This window comes from Zingiber officinale, chromosome 7A (genome assembly GCF_018446385.1).
Source record: "Zingiber officinale cultivar Zhangliang chromosome 7A, Zo_v1.1, whole genome shotgun sequence".
Taxonomy (NCBI): domain Eukaryota; kingdom Viridiplantae; phylum Streptophyta; class Magnoliopsida; order Zingiberales; family Zingiberaceae; genus Zingiber; species Zingiber officinale.
In genome coordinates this window covers 37,876,803-37,900,836 of record NC_055998.1, presented here as the reverse complement: position 1 = coordinate 37,900,836, position 24,034 = coordinate 37,876,803, and the positions used below count along the sequence as shown (strand labels likewise).

The 24,034-nt window shown below is 36.3% G+C and overlaps 1 pseudogene; it reads left to right on the top strand.

Annotated features, from left to right (window-relative positions):
- Positions 1 to 1,146: 1,146 nt before the first annotated feature.
- LOC121999348 lies at positions 1,147 to 22,964 on the top strand (annotated as a pseudogene).
- The last annotated feature ends 1,070 nt before the right edge of the window (positions 22,965 to 24,034 follow it).

Genomic DNA, 24,034 nt, shown 5'->3' with positions numbered 1-24,034 from the left:
GGTCTTGGAGTAGGAGTTGCAAAAGACTTCGGACCAAGTAAAATCGCCTAAGTTTCTATTTTTAGTGTTTAATTTTCCGCTGCGCACTTTGTTTTCAAAACCAAAAAAGTAATAATTTTAAAACCATGTGATTCACTCCCCCTCTCACGTGCATCCTGATCCAACAAGTGGTATCAGAGCGAGGTTCTGCTCTGATTTTAGTTTTTCGTATTTTATTTGAATCGGTAAAATTTATCTTTTCAGATAATTATTTTTCGTTCAGTTTTAACTCAAAGTTGGTGTAACACCACTCAAGTCGTCGATGTTTCTTTTTACCCCAAACTCTGCTAATCCATGACCATGTCTTGGGGCATTTCTTCTCTTCTATTTTTTTTGCAAGATAATTCAAATGTCCCAACTTGAAGGATACAACACCGCTCGTCCTCCTCTCTTCAACAGAAATGACTTTCCGTATTGGAAGAAGAGAATGGAAGTCTATTTAAAGACGGGCATCGAGCAGTGGTTCACCATCCAACGAGGGTATAAGGCGTCTGTAGACGAAGCAACTAAAGTACTCCTCAACCCAGAAAGATGGAATCCAGAAGATAAGAAGAAGGCCCAGATCGACTCGAAGGCATTGAACATGATTTAGTGCGGACTCACAAAAGAAAACTCAACCAAGTCTGTCCGCACGAGAACACAAAGGAGCTATGGGACAAGCTCATCGAATTACATGAAGGAGCCAACGATGCTAAGGTAACTAAACGAAACCTGCTTCTAAATTCTTTATTTAATATCAAAATGCATGATGGAGAAACCACAAGCCAACTACACGCAAGGATCAAGGATCCTCAACGACCTGCACATGATCAGACATCAACTCGAGAACTGCAATATTATTAGGTACACTCTAAACTTGTTTCCTCGAACCGCACTGTGCGCATCGATCGTAGATTCCTATAAGGTTTAGAGGAACTTTTCAAAGTTGAAATTAGACGAGTTGTTTTGTGAATTAGAGCTGCATGAACAAACTAACTCCACAAAGGTCAAGAAAGGAATTGCGTTTCTTGCGAGTACTTCGAAGGAAGCCAAAGTACGAACCCAAGCCAAAACCGAAGCGAAACTAAGTCTGACTCAGAATCAGATGAAGAAGAGAAGCTAGTGAACATGGTAAGGAAAATGTTCACTAGATGCAAGAGAAATGTCTCCAAATGCGACATAAAGAAGATGACCAAATCCATATTCAACAACTCAAAGGCGAACATCATGTCCTACGGCTGCAACAAGAAAGGACACTTCAAACATGAATGCCCTAACGAAGATAAGACGAGGAAGACAAAGCAGAAGAAGACACTTAAGGCAACTTGGGACTAGTCTTCCTCAGACGGATTGGAAGCAGACGAACCAAAGAAAGCATGCAAGTTACCTCGCACTAATGGCAACCGAAAGCAAATCGGATCAAGAAGACGAGTCTGAATATAAGTCAAGCAACGGATCTACATTCGGTTTAGATGAACCAATCGGGGTAAATTTTAATTATATTGTAATTTTTAAAAAAAATAATTTCCTACTTAAATAAAAAATTAACAAAAGATGAGGAACATACTAAACTCCTCCTTAAGGAAAATAATATCTTTAAGGAACAACTGAGCTTGACCTCCTTAACTGACCAAGTTCAAGACAAAAATTCAACTAAAATTGCAAACTTTGAGGAAGAAAATTCTGTCTTGAAAAGTCAAGTTAAAGAATTAAAAGAACGGTTGGAAAAATTTACCTTAGGATTCAAGTATTTAAACATAATACTTGATCCCAAAGAGCTGTGTATAAAAAATCTGGACTTGGATATAATTCTAACTCTACTTTTAAATCATTTCTAACCCTAACTCAAAATAAAAAACTAACTAAAGCATGGGTTCCTAAAACTTTTTTAACAAGCCATGTAGGACAAAATCAATACTATGTACCTAAAAATAAAATAACTACCTAAAACCAAATCAAAATGAACCAAATAACTCAATATTAATCTAAAAAATTAAACCTTCTAAGCTAAATTCGAACCAAAAAAATAAAATGAAATTAAGAACTAAACTTAAATTAAGTAAATACAAAATTAATCTAAATTTAAACTATAATCAAGTTCATTATAACTATAAAATAAATAGGCACAAACCTTAAACTTAAACTCAAAGTTCAATAATTCAAGAGGAGACATCAAATTAGTTGGCACCTCCAAAACAATAGTTTACCCGGCTGGGTAATTAGGAATATTTAATTAGAGACAAAAGTTTAACTTGACAAGCAGTACTGGAGAAGTTTTGGATGATAATAGGTTGAAGAAGCTTTGTTTATGCATGTCTAGAAAGATATGGCTTCGACCGGGTGTATTTAGCTTAATGGAACTAACTGAAGCTACCTCTTACTAATCCTACCTGGTTAGACCAAAGTTTTGTACTAAGTTCAGTGGGCAAGACAATTTGAAATATTTTGAAGCATGTGGTTACTCTAATAAAGTTCAATTGACTCACCACAGCCTAGACGTTCATCCAAAAAATGTTTGCTTGTTAGATCCAAAGCTAAACTTGAATATAACACAAGTTAAACCAAACTCTGAAATTCAAATTTAACTCATCTCATAAAATTATAGGATTCTCTAATTGAAAATATAGATCAGGTGAGATGAATAATAAAAAAGGGCAGCCTGATGCATGAAACTCCCGTTATGCGGAATCCCGGGGAAGGATCCATTGTACGCAGCCTTACTCTACTTTTTGCAAGAGGCTGTTTTCAGGATTTGAACCCATGACCTTTTGGCCATAAAACAACAACTTTACTGTTGCGCTAAGGCTCCCCTTCTATCAGGTGAGATGAATAATAATTAAAAATAAAATAAAATAAAATAAAATTATATTTAAATAAAATAAAATTATATTTTTAAAAAATTAAATCAAAATTAAATTAAGTTAAAATAAAAATAAAAATAAATCAACTTTAACTAAGTTAAGTTAACACTTGAGCTAAACTTTTTTCTCCTACTCTTTGTAGAAATCTAAATGAATTTGGACAGTGGTTACATCCGACATATGATCGGGGATCAAACAATGTTCACAAAATTGACTTTCAAAAGACTAGAGACAGTTGTCTTTGGAAACAATGACAAACTTAAGGTAATTGGAATAAGTAACATTAAACTAGAATCTAATTTTATTATTCATAAAGTACTACTTATTAAAAATTTCAAATTCAACTTACTCAGTGTTAGTTAATTGTGTGATTCAAAGTATAAGGTTAGATTTACAACCACTAAATGTTTAATTAAACATATGAAAGATCCAACAATAAAATTAAAAGGATTTAGGAATAATAATATTTACACAATTAACCTAGCAAATTTCTCACTTAAGTGTCACTTAACACAAAAGAAGGAAATCTAGCTATGACATAAAAGACTATCCCACACTCACTTTAGAAACCTCACCAAACTAAATGACTTAGTTAGAGGACAACCAAAACTATCCAACTTAGACTCAATAATTTGAAATATTTGTCAATAAGAAAAACAAACAAAATTAACCCACAACCCAACTAATCAAACTCAAACCAATTCAAGACTTGAATTATTATACTTAGATTTATTAGACTTACATGGAATTAAATCTATTAATAGAAATTTATATTGTCTAGTAATAATTAATGATTACTCAAGATTCACTTGGGTAAAATTTTTAAAAAATAAAGATGAAATATTTAAATATTTAGTAATTTTTTTGAACAAATTGAAAGCAAAAAAGACATAAAAATTAAAAGAATTAGGAGTGATAACTGTGGAAAATTTAAAAATCATAGGCTTACTAAATTCTGTATAGAAAATAGGTACCATTAAGAATTCTTGTGTTCTAATACACCTCAACAAAATGGAATAATCAATGCTTAATGAATATCAACTATCAAAATATTTCTAGGCAGAAGCTGTTAGTACAGCTTGCTATTGTTAGGACCAAAAGTAGCTAGAGGGGGGGGGGGTGAATAGCTCGTCGCGTTCGCTCGGTGCTCGGCGTTGCTTGTTCCTTCAAAGATATGCAGCGGAAAATACAGAAACAAACACACAACGCTAACACGGTTGGTTTACTTGGTATCCACCTCACAAGAGGTGACTAATCCAAGGATCCACACCAACACACACACCCTCCACTAAATAAAACTCTCCTTTATGGTAACTACCAAAGGCGGAGAAGCCCTACAAGACTCAATACAAGAAGAGTGGGAAAGGATACAAGAAATACAAGCTTACAATGAGTACAAAACCCTAACCCTAGCTTCTCTTCTTGGCTTTGATCCGCCTCTTGACTTGGAGAGCTTCCAAGATCCTTCAAGAACTGGCGATCTGAGCTTTGTGAGCGCTGTGGAGGAGTTGGCGAGAGCTCTGGAGTGAATCGGAGAAAAGATTACCGCAGCCATCGAACGCCTGCAGCTATAAACGACGCCAACGGTCGGATCCCGATCGATTCGAATGTTCCCAATCGATCGGGGAGGCTTTGGATCGATCCACGGATCGATCCAGAGCGCCTCTGTGCTCTGGAAACGCGCCTGGATCGATCCAGCGCTTATCGCGCGAAGCAGCCGCGTCCCAATCGATCCACTGATCGATTGGGACCTCTGGATCGATCCACGGATCGATCCAGAAGCTCTCTGTTCGCTGGGACAGGTCTGGATCGATCCACTGATCGATCCAGAGCCTGGATCGATCCACTGATCGATCCAGCACTTGGTTTTTGTCCAAAACCAAGTCCTAAACCTCCCAAACCAACATCCGGTCAACCTTGACCTGTTGGTATGTCATGCCTAGCATCTAGTCACTCCCTTGACCTGCTAGGACTCCCTTACCAAGTGTCCGGTCAATCCCTTTGACCCACTTGGACTTTTCTCTGTGCCAAGTATCCGGTCAATCCCTTTGACCTACTTGGACTTTTCTTTCATGTCAAGTATCCAGTCAATCCTTTGACCTACTTGGACTTCCCAGCACTAGATGTCCGATCATCCTTGATCCATCTGGATTTTCCCTTGCCTGGCTTCACTCACCAGGGCTTTCACCTAACTTCACTCACTAGGGTTTTCCATCTGCCTAGCTCCACTCACTAGGACTTTCACCTGGCTTCACTCACCAGGATTTCCATCTGCCTAGCTTCACTCACTAGGACTTTCACCGCCTCACTCAGGATTTCCATCCGCCTAGCATCACTCACTAGGATTTCCTGGCTTCACTCACCGGGCTTTTCTTCCGGCTTCACTCACCGGGACTTTTACACCGGCTTCACTCACGGGACTTTCATTTTGCCTATCATCTCGACTTAAGACTTCATCAAGTATCCAATCAACCTTGACCTACTTGACTCTTCTTCAATCAATATCTTATTGTCAAACATCTAAACCCAAACCAAGACTCAGCTTGGTTACCTGTGTCAACCTTGACCCGATGGATATTGCACCAACAATCTCCCCCTTTTTGATGTTTGACAATACCACAATAACACTTACAATCCCATATGTAAGTTAGGCTAATCCCATAGCCTCCTTCTTCATGCCACTAGGTAATGAAAGCATAAATTAAGCTCTTCATTCTCCCCCTAAGAGGGCAAACTCCCTCTAGGTAATGAAAGCCTAACTTACTTCCTTTCATGAGTCCTTTCATTCTCCCTCTATGACCTTCCCATAGGTAATGAAGGACTAAGCTTAACCATACATTCTCCCCCTATTGGCACACATCAACCCATCGTTGGACACACATCAACCTATGCTCCAATTCTGGGCACACTTCAACAAATCCATTTGTTGAAGACTCTCCCCCTGAAGAGTTGCTCATCGTTGTTCACAACATCACTCGTTGTGATCAACACGATAATGAAGGTCCCACACCCTTCATTTTCCCTTAACTTCTCCCTCAATGTAGACAACTACCCAACCTTGAGCATTATCTACCACTTGAGTGTCCACTTGAAATAATGAGGATATCCACTCCCCACTTCTCCCCATTTCAAGTTTAAATGCTCAACCTTGAGCAAGTTCACAACAGAAGGTTAACCACCTTCCAAGGTTCATGAAAAATAATTTTCATGTCTTTAAAGAGTCCCTCCCCCTGAAGACATGGTGGTAACTTCTGTCATTGCACCAACAATGACTTGGAATCCCTAAACCATTAGGAAACCCAAATTTAGAAGTTTTGAGGTTCAAATATTCAAAATTTGAAACAACCTCAACCTAAACTTCTATTTAGTCTTCGTTAACCAATCCATCCTTGTTTTCAACATGAAAACACCCTTTGTATGTATACAAATGTATTTAAGGGGTTTGGAATGGTTACCTAGACTCAAAGAGGTTCAAAGATGCTGAAATCAGGCCTTCCCAGCCAAAATCAGCAACTTGGATCGATTGGAGTTGGGTTCCAATCGATTGAACCTTTCTGAATCGATCCACGGATCGATTCAGACTCCCTGGATCGATCGGCTGATCGATCCAGCGAGCTTCTGCTCGCGGGAATTGCCGTTTGAATCGATCCATGGATCGATTCAGGAACTCCAATGGATCGATCGGAGCTCTGATAGTTGCTGAAATTCCATTTCAGTCAACTTCAGAAACCCCTAGAAAATTCTACAAAAATCCAAAAATTATGAAATTTCGTGTAGACATTATTTAGGGCATACTTAATCATGGAAAAATAGTTTTCTATGAAAATACATCATATTTTCAAAGATTGACACAAACTTGAAAACTTGCAAAAACTTTAGTGTTTTTCTTCAAGTTTGTGTCTAACTATTCAATGGTGATTACTATCAAAAGATAGCCTTCACCAAGGTTTTCCAAAAACATTTTAAAAACATTTTCAAAACCAATATCCCATCATGTTCCTTGGGCTTAATGCACATGACTTGTACATTAGCTTTCCCAATGATGGGAAAACACATAACTATGTGTTTTGATGAATTTAAAACTCAAAGGAATGCACTAAATCAACATCTTGAGTTTTGTTCATCATCCTAACATCTCACTTGTATATAATATGCACTAAAACACATACAAGTCACCTTATAGTCTTTGTGAGATGTAGATTTTGGTTTTGCCCTAATCTAGGGATCATGCATATTTATCTAGGCATTTTAGAAATATTAGACATCCACCCAGGATGTCACTTGTCAATAAGTGTCGTTAAATGCCATTTGTCCTTAATTACAAGGAATTAAACTTAATGCATGATTATGTTATGACATACATCAACAGAAAATAATTTTCAAAAGAAAATATCCTATTACTACATGATGTATGAATGTCATGACATGGTATTTTTGGATTTTCCATAATAAAACATGAATGCAAAAACTAGACATGATGTCATGGCATATGATGGGCAAACAATCATGGCAAGATTTAGCATAAATAAAATATACCTAGATTAACTATCTAAGTATCCTTAAAGTCTTAGCTAAACTTACAACTTAAACCTAGATTGCCCTAAAGTGCTTCAAGAAAAATGCCAAAGCCTAAGTTTGCATTTCTTATTCCCTTGATTAATTTATGCCAATTAAAATTAAGCATATTCCTCAAATGTTGGCATATTCCATTTTTCCACAAGAGTAGCACTTTTAAATTAAGGCTCAGTTTGCCTTTAATTTCCTAAGAACATACCAAAATCCCAACTTGGTAGTTCTTGTGTTTTCTCAAATTTATGCCACTTTAAAATAAAATCAATACTTCTCCAGTTTGGCACATTTACTCTTTCAAGGAGTAATAAAAAGGTCCATTTCATTTTCAAAGGTTAACTAAAACCTTGAAAATGCTCCTTGAGTGTCAATTTCCTCAAAGTTGGGTTAACTACCCTTCTAATCGGAGTTGACACTCTCTAACCCATCTATGGGGTAGAGAAGATGCTCCTAGGAACCCAACACCTATTGGTGCTCCTTGGATGCTCTAGGTACTCACTAGGGATAACTTCCCTAGATACCTTCCTAGTGACCTTGTTGGGCTTCTTAGAAGCCTTGGTCACATTTTCTAGGTCAACTCTAGGGATAACCTCCCTTGTGACCTTGTTTGTGACTTTCTTAGACTTCTTAGAAGTGTTAGTCACATTTATTGCAAAAATACTCTTAAGGATGACTTCCCTAGCATTTTTGGCTTGACCTCTAGACTTAGGGTTCGTTCCATAACTATATGGAACCCTATGATAACTAGGCACATCCTTCTTGGCTTTTGGTTTGTATCCCAAACCTTTATGGCCATTGGATGGCTTTTGTACCCCTAAACCTAGGTTATGCTCATTTTGCCCTAATAGGATATTTTCCATCCTTTTTAGGGTCTTTTCCATTTTATCAAGCCTTGATCTCAAGACTTGATTTTCTATCACTAAGTCCTTAGTTTTTGGTTTTTCATTTGATCCATGAGTATTTTTATTTCTAGGCTTGTATCTTACATCCTTAGAGTTATCGCCTAGGTTTTTACCTACATTCCTAGCCTTAGGGATAGTAGTTTTGGCATGTAGGGCCACATGCTTTTCCTTAAAGCCCTCATGCTTCCTATTCTTATGGTAAATCGCATTAAAATGATAAAAGTTTGACCTAGCATGCTTTTTACCATTTTGCAAGGGAATAGGCTCAACGAAAGTTACCTTCCTTTTTACCTTGGAGGCTCCCCCTTGACTAGTGCCTCCTTGAGCCTTGACCATCTTCTTCCCCTTGGGGCATTGACTTCGGTAATACCCTTTTTGTTGACACAAGAAGCACACAATGTGCTCCTTGCTCTTCTTTGTCCCGGGGGTGGTCTCCTTGAGCTTCTCCTTGCCCTTTTGTGCCACTTGGCCCTTCTTCTTGGCCAATTTAGGGCATTTGCTCTTGTAGTGCCCACTTTCCCTACACTCAAAACATATTATATGATTTTTATTTTTAATTGAAACATTTATACCTTCTTGTATAGGGATGGCACTTGCTCCTCCATTTGATATTTCTTGAATTTCGGAGGTAGCACAATCTTCTTCTTCTTCACTTGACCCGGATGTAGAAGCTTCTCCTTCTTCTTGATCCGGCGTCACCAAGAATTGCTCCCCCTCAATCCTAGAGGTGGAGGCTTCATCATTTTGAATGTGAAACAAGGAGTATGCTCCCTCCTTGTTCCCTTCGGTGCATTCCCTTGAGGATGAAGCTTCTTGGATTTCCTCTTCTTCGGAGGTTGAGCATCTATCAACCTCGGAATCCTCCTTTTGGTCTTGCTCCAAAGAGTCACCCTCTTTGGATTCTTCATGATCTTGTACAGTGGAGGGGATCTCTTCATGAAGCTTGGCCAATTTGCTCCAAAGCTCCTTGGCATCTTCGAATTCTCCAACTCGAGCCAAGATGTGGCTAGGCAATAAGTTGACCAGAAGCTTGGTCACTTTGTCATTTGCCTCGCCCCTTTGAATTTGCTCTGAGCTCCATCTGCTTTTCTTTAGAAGCTTGCCCTTGGAGTTCGTTGGAGCTTTGAAGCCTTCCATTAGAGCAAACCATTGCTCTATCTCCATCATAAGAAAGTTTTCGATTCTTGATCTCCAAGAATCGAAGCTTGCCGATGTGTATGGTGGAGCCACCCTTGTGTCAAATCCAAGTCCATCTTGGAATTGCATCTTGAAGTTGAGCTTGATAAAGTCTTGAACTTGAAGAATTTGCTCCAACTTCTTCACCCTCTAGCTTTTCTTGATATGCTTGACCCTTCCGGCGATGATTCCGGTGAAGAGCGGCCTCGCTCTGATACCACTTGTTAGGACCAAAAGTAGCTAGAGGGGGGGTGAATAGCTCGTCGCGTTCGCTCGGTGCTCGGCGTTGCTTGTTCCTTCAAAGATATGCAGCGGAAAATACAGAAACAAACACACAACGCTAACACGGTTGGTTTTACTTGGTATCCACCTCACAAGAGGTGACTAATCCAAGGATCCACACCAACACACACACCCTCCACTAAATAAAACTCTCCTTTATGGTAACTACCAAAGGCGGAGAAGCCCTACAAGACTCAATACAAGAAGAGAGGGAAAGGATACAAGAAATACAAGCTTACAATGAGTACAAAACCCTAACCCTAGCTTCTCTTCTTGGCTTTGATCCGCCTCTTGACTTGGAGAGCTTCCAAGATCCTTCAAGAACTGGCGATCTGAGCTTTGTGAGCGCTGTGGAGGAGTTGGCGAGAGCTCTGGAGTGAATCGGAGAAAAGATTACCGCAGCCATCGAACGCCTGCAGCTATAAACGACGCCAACGGTCGGATCCCGATCGATTCGAATGTTCCCAATCGATCGGGGAGGCTTTGGATCGATCCACGGATCGATCCAGAGCGCCTCTGTGCTCTGGAAACGCGCCTGGATCGATCCACGGATTGATCCAGCGCTTATCGCGCGAAGCAGCCGCGTCCCAATCGATCCACTGATCGATTGGGACCTCTGGATCGATCCACGGATCGATCCAGAAGCTCTCTGTTCGCTGGGACAGGTCTGGATCGATCCACTGATCGATCCAGAGCCTGGATCGATCCACTGATCGATCCAGCACTTGGTTTTTGTCCAAAACCAAGTCCTAAACCTCCCAAACCAACATCCGGTCAACCTTGACCTGTTGGTATGTCATGCCTAGCATCTAGTCACTCCCTTGACCTGCTAGGACTCCCTTACCAAGTGTCCGGTCAATCCCTTTGACCCACTTGGACTTTTCTCTGTGCCAAGGATCCGGTCAATCCCTTTGACCTACTTGGACTTTTCTTTCATGCCAAGTATCCAGTCAATCCTTTGACCTACTTGGACTTCCCAGCACCAGATGTCCGATCATCCTTGATCCATCTGGATTTTCCCTTGCCTGGCTTCACTCACCAGGGCTTTCACCTAGCTTCACTCACTAGGGTTTTCCATCTGCCTAGCTCCACTCACTAGGACTTTCACCTGGCTTCACTCACCAGGATTTCCATCTGCCTAGCTTCACTCACTAGGACTTTCACCTGGCTTCACTCACCAGGATTTCCATCTGCCTAGCTTCACTCACTAGGACTTCCTTCTGCCTGGCTTCACTCACCAGGGCTTTTCTTCTGCCTGGCTTCACTCACCAGAACTTTTACTTCTGCCTGGCTTCACTCACCAGGACTTTCATTTTGCCTAACATCTCAGTTAGGACTTCCCAGTCAAGTATCCAGTCAACCTTGACCTACTTGACTCTTCTTCAATCAATATCTTATTGTCAAACATCTAAACCCAAACCAAGACTCAGCTTGGTTACCCAGGTCAACCTTGACCTGAGGGATATTGCACCAACAGCTATGTATAAAATAGAACAACAATAAATAAGAATCATAATAAAATCTCATTAAATCTACTATAATAAATTACCTAATATCAAATATTTTAAAGTATTTGAGTGTTCAGTCTACATATTTAATACAAGAGAATGGTTAGAAAAATTTACATCAAAAGTTAAAAATAGAATTTTTGTAGGATATTCACTAAATAGTAGAGGATACCGAGTTTATAATAAAAATATCTTAAGAATTGAAGAAACAATAAACGTAAAATTTGATGAACCCAACTCTAAGGAAACTAACTTAAATCAAACTCAACCTCAACAAACTGACTTTGTTAAAGCTAGCACTGATCTAGGGGGAGCAAGTGAAAACCTAAATTAAATAGATGAATACAAAGATGAACAAAATTAATCACAAGAAAATGAACAGACACAAATTGAATCTAGAACAATAAGAGTCAGCTCAGACCACCCAATTGAATAAATCATAGGTGACCCAGAACTAAGGTTCAAACTATATCATCATTTAGAAATCTAAGTCAAATATCTTTAAGTTCTAAGATTGAACCCAAAATAGTAGAAGAATCCCTGTTTGACCCAAACTGAATTATTGCCACGCAGGAAGAATTGATCTAATTTGAAAGAAATGAAGTCTGGGACTTAGTTCCTTTACCCAAAAATAAAAAATTCATTGAAACTAAATGGGTATTTAGGAATAAGTTAAATGAAAAGGGGGAAATTGTTAGAAATAAAGCTAAACTGGTAGCCAAAGGGTTTAGTCAAGTAGAAGGACTTGACTATGATGAAACCTATGTTGCAGTGGCTAGATCTGAGTCTATTAGAATACTTCTAAGCTATGCAACTCATAAAGGGTTTAAGCTCTACCAAATGGACGTTAAGTCAACCTTCTTGAATGAATTAATAAAAGAAGAAGTATACATAGGACAACCACATGGATTTGAAAATCTAGAACACCCTGAGTATGTATTCAAATTAAAAAGACTCTATATTGTCTAAAACAAGCACCTAGGGTTTGGCATGAATGATTATCCACCCATCTGATTTCAAAAGGATTCAAACAAGGTCGAATTGACATCCTATTTGTAAAAACCCTTAAATCCGATACTTTAATCGCCCAAGTTTACATCGATTACATAATTTTTGGATCTACAAACTCAGATTTTCTACAAGAATTTATAAGCCTAATGGAACAAGAATTTGAAATGAGTCTAGTAGGTAAGTTAACCTTCTTATTAGGATTACAAATTAAACAAACTAATGAAGGTAATTATATCTATCAAGAAAAATATACAAAGGAATTACTTAGAAAATTTGGAATGGATACTTCTAAAGAAATAAAAATACCCATGACAATAAATAAAAATATACATAGTGATCCAAATAGAACACGTGTAGACTTTAAGAATTATAGAAGTGGCATAAGTAGTCTATTATACCTAACTGTAAGCCGACCTGATATACTATTTGTAGTTAATATGTGTGCTAGATATCAAACATGTGCTAAGGAATTCCATCTAAAAAATGTTAAAAGAATTTTTAGGTATCTAAAAGGTACAAAAAATATAGGAATGTGATACCCTAGAACAACTAATTTTGAACTTTCAGGATATTTTGACTCAAACTATGCCGACTGTAAGTTAGATAGAAAAAGTACAAATGGTGGATGCCAATTACTTGGACCATCACTTGTTAGCTAGTTTGGTAGAAAATAACATTGTGTTATTTTATCTACAGCTAAGGTAGAATATATAGTTATTGGTGAGTGTGTAGCCCAATTATTATAAATGATGCACACATTACAAGACTTAAACTTAGAATATAAAAATATAAAAATCTTTATTGATTACATAAGTTCAATCAATTTAACCAAAAATTCTCTATGATGCAAACATATAGAAATTAAACACAATTTTATAAGAGATCATGTAGCTAAAGGAAACATTAAACTTAACTATATTAAGTCAAAATCAAATTTGGCTGACATATTTACTAAACCATTATCAGAATTAGAATTTAGCTACTTAAGAGAAAAATTAGGAATGTGTATGATAGACTAGTAGTCTTATTATCAAATAAATTTTAAAGTGGTTTGCAAATTCTAGGAAAATTTATTACTTATGTTTTCTAAAAATTATCATTTTTCTAATTTTTCAAAACTTATTTTAGCCTTAATCTAGGACAAATCCCTAGAAAGTATGATCCTATAGTTCTAGGTAACGAGCATCTCACAAACACACTAAGTTTACCTTAATTGTGTATTCAAAACCTTAGAATAGCGTAAGATGCATAGACTTTTTGTCTGGACTTTAGATGCTTTCATAAGTACATCAACATACGCCTAGGCGAAAAATATAGCAGTACATTGATCAAGTTAAGTAGTCATTTTCAGTAAATTTTTAAATGGACATTAATACTTAACTTGACTAACCAAGTGAACACTGCTATCTTTTGATAGTTAGTAACTAATGATTAGATAATTAAAGATAATTTTTATACGAATATTAATTTCCAAAGTAATATCAGGTTCAAGGGGAGGATATTTGAAAACTACTTTCAAAAAGAGTTTTATTTCAAAATTTATTTTTTTGTAAAGTGTTGGTTTAAAATTCTTTTGAAACCTTACTAAAACTTACTTTGCAAATAGTTCAAAAATTACTTCTAAAATATTCTAAAATATTTCCAAACATGTTTTGTTTATTTTGCAAAATGCTTTCAATTTTTTTTTTTCAAAACTTACTTAGCAAACTACTCTTATACTTTTTCAAATGTTTATTTTGAAAAATAAAATACAAGTGTTTAAAAATTGTATTGAAAAATTGCTTAAAAATACTTTGAAAATCACTTTAAATGATGTTTTCAAAGGCACTTTGAAAAGTTTTATAAACTTCTTGCAGAGGTTATCATTTCACTTTGAAAAATATCTTTGACAAACCTCTTTAAACTTTGTTTGATAACTATTTTTTTTAAAACTATTTTACTTGGACAATTTTTTTTAAAAATAGGTTTACAAATATGTTGGAAAATTAATTTTCAAAACTTTTCAAAATTTGCCTTGAACAATGGAAACTCAAAAAATTACTTTGCAACAAGTTATTTTTGAAAAGCGTTTTAAAATCTATCTTGAAAAATAATTTATAAAATTCTTGTAAAATTCAGCTTTTCAAAATGGTTTGTTTTTCAAGTTTTAAAATTTTAAAAACCTTTTGTCAATTTTGAAAATTCCTTTCAAAATACTTTGGAAAATTTTCTTAACGCTCCCTACAAAAAGCTTGCAAGTTTTTATGCTTGCTTTGAAAAATTTATTACTTGCGCGTGTATTTACATAATCTGGTACACTTATCTGCACAATTTTTTATGAATATCAAAGGAAGAGGGTTAGGATTTAAGTAAGAGAAACCAAAGAAAATATGAAAAACTTAACCTAAAAATGATCAAGAGACTAAAACTTGTTTTATTTTAGTTTTCTCTTAAAATCATTATATATATATATATATATATATATATATATATATATATATATATATATATTACATATTTCTTTTCTAACTTTAACCTAGACTGTCATTACATCATAAAGGGAAAATTGTTGATGCCATTGGCACTAATGGTCAAATATAAGTTTTCGTAAATGATAAGTGGATTAAAGTTAGATGTGTTTGTGATTTAACCTTGTTACTGAGTGTGCAGGGTTGACTAATTTGTCAGCTCAAGAGGACCAGACACTAGGTAGGAAGTTCAGTCAGGATGTGTGATTCCCGATTAGTGAAATCCAAATGTGAGATTCTTTAAGGAGGTCAGGATGTTCAATTCCCGATTGGTTGAAGTCGGGGTGTACAATTCTGGTAGGAGGTCAAGATGTTTGATTCTTAATAGGTGAAGTTTGGATGTGCGATTCTGACAGAAAGACCTGGGGGGGTCATATTGAATGTCGAGGAGATAACTTTACACTTGGTAAGTGGAGGTAAGTCACTGGAGGAGAGTGACTCAGTGAGGACACATCCCGGTTGAGGGGATAGTAGGCGTCAGTCCAATTTAGATCAATTTTAAAAACTTAAATTAAGACCTTGACTAGTTCCTAATCTTTGAAGGATAGAAACTAATTATAACTGCTTATTTTTATTGTGCTAATTTTGTCTTACAGGGTAGATATTTTTATATTGGACTAACATATTTTGTAGGGCAAAAGGAGTATAAAATACCTTAGGTGAACAGTACCCGAGCCACCTTGAGTATTATTCAAGGAAGACGCCTTCAGGAGCTTGAAAGGTGCCTTTAGTTGGATAATGCAGAAGACTTCGGTGACGATAAGGAGCTGAAGTTGCGGGATAAACTTTTGGAGTTGATGGTGCTTCCAGTGCTATGGAAGGCCCCTTCTATCCCCTATAAAAGAAGCATTCGACAAAGGCTTTACATCACTTCAATTACAAGCTTCTATGCATCCGTTTGATGTTCCGACTACTTCAGCTTCGTGTTGCTACTCTGTTACGACACTACTGCACCCAACTATAGCTAAGAAGCCGACCAACATCAAATCTCATCCAATCATCTACAAGTGTTGGGTAACGAAAGTAAATTCCATACTTAATTTCTTTAGAAAAGGAAAGTGTAGCGTGTTACACTTGCTCTGGTTTTTATTGTTCTCGATCCCCTCTTCTAACGGTTACGAAAGAGGTTATTAGTGGATTACCTATCGATAAGTTCGTGTAACCTGGGTCTTAGAGGACTCGCCGAGGGCTCTAAACCAAGTAAAACCGATCGAGTTTCTATTTTTCGTGTTTAATTTTTTGCTACACACTTTGTTTTCAAAACTAAAAAAGTAATAATTTAAAATCATGTAATTCACTCCTTTCTCACGTGCATCTCGATCCAACAAGTGATATTAGAGCGAGGTTCTGCTTTGAATTGGTGCAACCATCAATCAAGCAGGGGAACTATTTTATTTATTTTCTGATTTCAGTTTTTATATTTTATTTGAATTGGTAAAGTTTACGTTTTTAGATAATTATTTATCATTCGATTTTAACTCGAAGTTAGTGTAACACCACTCGAGTTGTTGATATTTCTTTTTACCTCAAACTTTACTAATCTAAGGCCTAGTCTTGGAACATTTCTTCTCTTTTGTTCTTTTTTTTACAAGATAATTCATATGAATATTGCAATTTATTACAATAATATTGCAATTAAAATAATCTTTACCTCCCTCTAAATTTAATTCCTATTCTCCCCATTTGATCATAGTAAAAACTAGGAGTATATACCGAAAACAATTCCAAACTATTTCAATGGACGACCAAGTGCTGAGAATTTTTATCAGGAATTATTTTATGAATACCCAAATTTCTAAAAGTTGAAAACTAGTTTAGGAAAAAATAATTTGAAAATTATTGAAATTTTTTTTATGATCACACAGAGACAAAAAGATTAGAGTAAAAATTTTGACTACAAATAAATATTTATTTTGACCCATACGAATTATTTAATTAGAAATAATAATTTTTGAAGTTTAAATACTTAAAAATAGAATCTAATATCTAAAAATCCTGATAATTTTTATCAATATATAAAATTTAATGTTTATCTATAGAAAAATTAAAATTTTTATAAATGATGTCTTGATAAGTTTAAATTATAAAAACATTATTTTTAATAAATAATTCAAAATAAATCAAACAACGGTAAAAAATATATATAATTTTTTTAATAAAGAACATAATATTTTATTACAAAAAATGAAGACTTATAAAAATAGTTCAGTGAAATAATTTTTTATTTTTATAATATGATTTTCGTTAAAAAATTTATAAGAAATTATTTATAGTAAAAATTTTTTTGATTTTTTTTATTGATACAATTTTTTTTTAAAAAAATAAAATCTAATTAATTTTGAACGGAAGGTATATGAAATAATTTATTTGATAAATTCTACTCTAAGATAATTTAAAACATGCAATTTTAAAAATTAAGGTAAATTAAAATTAAAATTAAAATTAAAGCATGTATAAAAATTTAAACTATGCATGATTTAAGAACCTAATATAAGTTTCTACCTACTGGATTTTTCAAAAATTTATGTGGTGTATAATTTCTAAGAATATTTCTAATTTGACCTTTGTAAAATCTAAAATACCAATTTAGCCCTTGACAATTCCTTAAATTTGGGACAACAGAATTTGAACATGTAGAGTTTTTAAAATTTTCTATTTGTTCTTTCAAGTTTTCATTTTTAACCTTCAATTTATCGAAATCTTCTAATAGACATGATTTTTCTAAGGTTACTCTTAATTCTAAATTCTCCTTTTTAAATTATTCAATTTTTATTTCTAGTTTACATGAGTTTTTAGAAAATTGTTTGATAAACTTATACAATTATCGGGAGATAGAGAACGTACCTCACTTACCGAGTTAGTCTCGTTGTTCCACGCTCCCCCTTTATTGTTGCTTTCTTCTGAAGTGTCTCTCCCTTCATCGAATACCTCCATTCTTTCCTTCCATGTGATAAAATCTCCCTCAAACTTTAACAGGTGAATACTCGCTCTAGCCATCTCCTTGTTGCTTTAGTCGGTAGTTAGTCCTTCTCAGGTGGTTGAGCTCTGATATCACTTGTCGGTCTCAGTATGGTCGATAAGAGGGGGGTGAATTGCCTTGTAAGAAAAAAGTTAACACTTTTGCTTTCTTCTTTAGCAAAGTCAACACACGTTAGTAAAATATAATAACATAAAAAGAATGTAAGAGACTTAAGGTTTACTTGGTTTGTTACCAGGGAGGTTGCTAGTCCAAGGCAAAATTAAACTCACTAAAAAGTCTCCTTTCTTGGAGGTGGAGACGCCCCTTACAACGTTGAAAGCACAAGTAGTTAGATGGAAGTACAGAGTTTGTAAACAATTGTTGTACAAATGAAGAGGATCAGAGCTCTATTTATAGCTTGTTGGTCAAAAGTATCCGTTGGCTGACGTGGCATCTCCGGGGGCCTGGAGTGGATCTGAGCACCCCAGCGGTGCACTTTATCTGCTTGTAATGTCTTTTCAACGACATGATGAAAAATCTTTATCGGTACCCTAGGCGTAGGATTGGTCCGGGGGCTTGGATTGTCACTGACGTGGATCCAAACTTTATTTGTAGCAACGTCTCGATGATAGGGCACCTATTCAGTACTAGGCTGGCCCAGTCGCCTGGTTTGGGCGCTTGGAGTTCAGGCACCTAGACTGAGTCCGGACACTTGGACTTAGTCCAGGTGCTTGGACAAAGTCAACATGGAGTTGACTTTGTTCGGCTACTACTTCAGTCGCTTGAGTGATTTTCCAACCATCCAGAGTTGAGCTCACCCAAACTCAACTTCAGCCTTCTCCTCGAGCAGACTTCCGCTCGTCTTCTCATTCCTCGAAAGCGTCGTGAGCATTTTTCTCGTCCACCGGTGTACTCTTCCACAAAACTTCATCCCTACGGCTTCTCATCCCTCAAAAGCACCGCGAGCATCCTTCTCATCCACCAGTGTACTCTTCCACAAAACTTCATCCCTTGGATGCACTAAGCCCGCCAACTCATTTCCCATGTCATCCTTCTCACTGGTTGCATCTTTCGCCCGACTTCTTATGTTCCTAAGTCTCTGCACACTTAGACATAAGGCATCAAATACGCAAAACCTAACTTGACTTAGTTGATTACCTCAAAATCACCCTGGAGTACTTACAGTCTCCTTAGTATAACCATGCCCTCAGACCTCTACCATCTAGATTAAAAGATGTGGATTTTTAAAATCTTCACAATCTTAAGACAATTTAACACATGCTTATTAAAGGGCCTAGGCTTGTCATATTTATTCACCAACACCACTAAAGGACATCTTTGACCCCTTAGTTTAGACCATATTAAGATTTTGAAATTCTAAACACTGGAGAACCATCAACAAGTTTTGAGAATCCCTTCAAACCAAAACCATTACATTCTTAAGAGCCTCCTGAATATAATCATGTCCTTATATTTGGATTCCACAACCTAGATTGAGATATGAGTTTTTAAAATCTTCACAACCTTAAGACAATTTGGTTCAATCTAGGCTCTCAATTTAGGTTGTGAAATTTAGATCTAAGTGCATAGTTACACTCAGGAATGTCTAAGGAGTGTAATGATTTTAGTTTGAAATGATTTTGAGGTACCTAAGGCCATCAACGAGTTTTAGATAAAATTTATTGATAGCCCTATAATATTCAGAAGTTCAAAATCTTGATATGGTGTTGATGAGTAAGTATAATAGGCCTAAACTCTTTAATGAGCTTATGCCAAATTGTTTTAAGGTTGTAATGATTTTAAAAACCTACCTCTCTTAATCTAGGTTGTGGAATTCAACTTTGAGAGCATGGTTACATTGAGGAGGCTCTCATGAATGTAATTGTCTTGATTTGAAGCAATTCTGAGATTTGTAAGGTATCCATGAGTTTTGAGTGAAACTCGCTAATAACCCCTACAATTTTCAGAATTTCAAAATCTTAACTTAATATGAATTAGGGGAGTCCTAAGAACCCTTTGGTGGTATTAGTGAGTAAGTATGATAGACTTATAACCCATTTAATGAGTTTGTGTCAAATTATTTTAAAGTCATAAATATTTTAAAAATCTACATCTCTCAATCTAGGCATTAGAATTCATATCTGAGCGCATGGTTACATTCAAGAGGCTCCCATGAGTGCAGTGGTCTTGGTTTGAAGTGATTTTGAGGTTTATAAGTTCATCTATGAGTTTTGGCCAAAACTTGTTGATGCCTTTATAATGTTCAGAATTTTAAAATCTTGACATGATCTGAATCAGGAGAGTCCTAAGAATCCTCTGGTGACGTTGGTGAATCAGTATGACAAAGTTAAACCTTTTAATAAGCTTATATCAAATTATCTTAATTTAAATTATTGGTAAAGATTTCAAAAACTTACATTTCTCAATTTAAACTGTATAATTTAAATTTGAGTGTATGGTTATACTCATATGGCTCCCAGAAGTATAATGATATTGATTTGAAATGATTTTGATGACCAAAATTTACTGATGTTCTTTGATATATTACAAGTCAAATCAAGTTCATTATTTTTGTTATGTCATCCTGAGTGTAATCACGCCTTTAGATATATTTCATAACTTAGAGAGTTGTAGATTTTTAAAATTGATATAACTTTGAAGTACTTTGATAGTTGTGTAATGGCCCTAGCTGTGTACTGGTACTTTGATAGTCGATAACTGATCACAAACATAATAAGTTTAGAAAATTGATTGATGAATTCGATTTCATTATCAGTCATTATCAGTCGACTACTCATAAGGGGTATAATTGAAAATGACTGTGATTTGATAAAAATGAAAGTTCGATACCTATTTTGGATATTACTAAAATTTGCTTACTCAGTTTATTGAATTGCTGTTTTTTTTATAACCATGACATTATCCAAATAAATACATAAGTTAATTAACATTTTCCCGAACAAATTAAAAACATTTGTTGCCGCTAAATGAATGAAACTATGCAACTTAAATTCCCTAAATATTTGAAACAAATGAAAATAAGTTGGAATATAGTGAATTAAAAATTGCAGTTAGGATAGAATGAATGAAGCTAAATAACTTAATTTGCAGTTTAACCTCATTGTTAGCACCGATCTTTCCCTGATAAAAAAGTACTCCGTTTAAAAGGTCCATTTCATTCTTACATTATTCCTTTCTTCTATCTTCTTGCACAACAATCACTTTGTAAGGAGAGACTTTACCAATCTCCTTCAAAAGCCAAATGCTTCCTCCTAGTGCTTTGTGTCGATCCTTGACCTGTGCCATGGCCAGCATAGATAATACTTGACATGAACCCATTTAGGACTTGAATATCGGTTAGGATTGGGGCATATCAAGCATGATCCCAATTGTGTTATGCCAAGCCAAGACCATGGTTGACTCCCTTCAATCTACTTGATACCTCTACCGAGATACAAAAGCAATAAAAGAAAGTAATAATTTTATTGGCGGAATCAACCTTTGATTAAGTTGATTAAATTTGAATTGTATTTCGATATTTGATTAATATGTTTGATGGTTGAGTAATGTGTTAAATGGGTAAAAGTTAATTGAATATTTGATAGTGAAAAAGTTTAAGTGGGTCAACATTCACTGACACTTGATATTTGGAAGTTTAGTAAGGAATTGACAAGGTAGATATTCAAATGGATCAAAGTTAATCGTACAAGTAGGTCCAACAAGTGTTAACAATGAATGTCATAATAAATTGTGAAGGATTGAATGTTAAAACACTTGACAGAAAATTCTAACTAGTAATGGAAGAGAAAATCCTAATAGGCGTGGAGAACTAGATGTTAGACAATGACAAAATATAAGTCGTGAAGGACTAGATGTTAGAAAATGCAAGTCATAAATAATTGAATGCTTGGTAATGACAAGTTTAAACAGGTTATCAAAGACTGAATATTTGACAATGGATGAAGTCTAGCAGTCCAAGAATTGGATACTAAGCAAGAGTGAAATCCAAGAGGAATGAACTTTAGACGGTGGAAGTCTTTACCAGCCCAGATTGACTTAGGGCTTGACAAGTCAAAGTCTTAGTAGGTCAGAGTAGGTTGAATATTATGTAATGTGTGAAGCCCCAAAGACGAAAAGTCTGTAGGGGGGAAATACATTATTACGTCCTTATTGTTTCTGAATTTTTCCACTCATGTCCCTCAAATATTTTCGTTCCCATTTATGTCCCTCATAAATCATTTTCGTTCTCACTTATGTCCCTGCCGTTAACTGGTCCGTGAATTTGAGACGGAATCGGCACGTGATCTGCACGTGCTCGTAAAAATCCTCTGCAAACTCAGCGCCACCGCTGCAAACTCAACGCCACCGCTGGTTCACCTTCGGATCTTGTGAGCGTGACGCTAACGTACGCACTGCCTCACCTGCTGTGATAACTTTAGCCCATTTTATATATATATTTATGTGATCAAAAATATTTTTTTTTTAATTTGATAGTTGTAAGAGATTGAAAGGATTGGGATGGAATCCCCTTGTTCTTGCCAAGGCGTCTCTGAAATCTCTCGTAATTAAGGCTAAAAATTGGTCGAATTCGGCGCATAAATTCCTGAAGCAGTGCGTCGATTCCGGAAACATTGAAGCTTGTTACGTGCTGGGAATGGTAGGTGTTCATTCATCGACTAAATTGAAGGGTTTCGAGAGATTCGAAGGATAAAGATGTGATCTTTGTGTGAAAATTTGGTATGCAGATTCGATTCTACTGCCTAGAGAACAGGGGAAGCGGGGCGGCGCTGATGGCCCGGGCGGCGATGGCGTCTCACGCGGCAGCTCTGTACTCCCTCGCCGTGATTCAGTTCCACGGAAGCCGCGGCTCCAAGGGAGACAAAGACCTTCACGCCGGTGTGGCGCTGTGTGCCCACGCGGCGTTTCTCGGCCATGTCGACGCTTCGGGAGCTCGGCCATTGCCTCCAGGACGGTTATGGAGTCCAACGGAACGTCGCCGAGGGCCGGCGATTCCTTGTCCAGGCCAACGCCTGAGAGCTAGCATCCGTTCTCAAGTCCTCATCCGCCTCCCATGCAGCCTGGCGGCAGAATCACAACCACCACCACGCCCTGCTTCCGGATGCTCGCTCCTCAGCGATTACGGCTCGTTTTCACAACCACCACCACTTTAGTAGATTTTTACGAGCACGTGCAGATCACGTGCCGATTCCGTCTCAAATTCACGGACCAGTTAACGGCAGGGACATAAGTGGGAACGAAAACGATTTATGAGAGATATAAATGGGAACGAAAACATTTGAGGGACATAAGTGAGAAAACTCAGAAATAATAGGGACATAATAATGTATTTCCCCGTCTGTAGGCGTGGATGAAGTTTTTGTACATCGTGATTGAATTTTACTAGGTAAACAAGAAAGTCTTAGCATGACTAAGGATCTCACCTTGGTGTGATTGTTCGGTCAAGTGGTGAATTCAAAATCACGTAGTTATGGTTGGTAAAATTCATGGTTATATTAGCCAACTTGGATAGTCGACTATTAGAGGAGATAATTGATATCCTTAGAAAAGTCAACTGATGAATTTGAAAACCATAAAGTTAAGTTCTGGAGGTTTGATCCGTTGATTGAGGTTGATATTAGTTGACTGATGGAGGAGTCAGCTCGACAATCGATTCAAGATTAAATGTAAACAAATAGAAGGTTTTGTAGCCGACTGAATCATTAAACCGTTGCATATTGGTCAATTGAAAATGATAATATCAATTAACTAGTGCCAAAATAAGAATATGTTGATCTGAGATGCAGAAAGTTTCGACAATGGTCAGATTTTGGACATCTATAATGGAGCAATAGACTGTAAAGAAAATATCAATCGATTGATGAGTGGACAATCAACTAGACGATAACAAACAACTGACCAATTAGTGAGTTCCAATTGTGAATAGAACCCTATTCGATAGAATTGTTCTCAAATTTACTTGAAAGGATTTTTGAACTAATACTACTACATTTCCAAGCCTTTAGACAACAAACAAAAACAACCAAACTAGCAATTTTTTTACCGAGCGACATCATTTTAGATAAAAGGGAACATTGGACACCTTTACATATTTACTAGCGTTGTAGCTTTATGCAATCTATGACTGGGCTTACTATGATTGCGGATCCGTTTGTCATCTCAAGGCATCATTTACCTACTTAAATCACTTAATTCCACATAAGATGGCAATATCACAATTTCC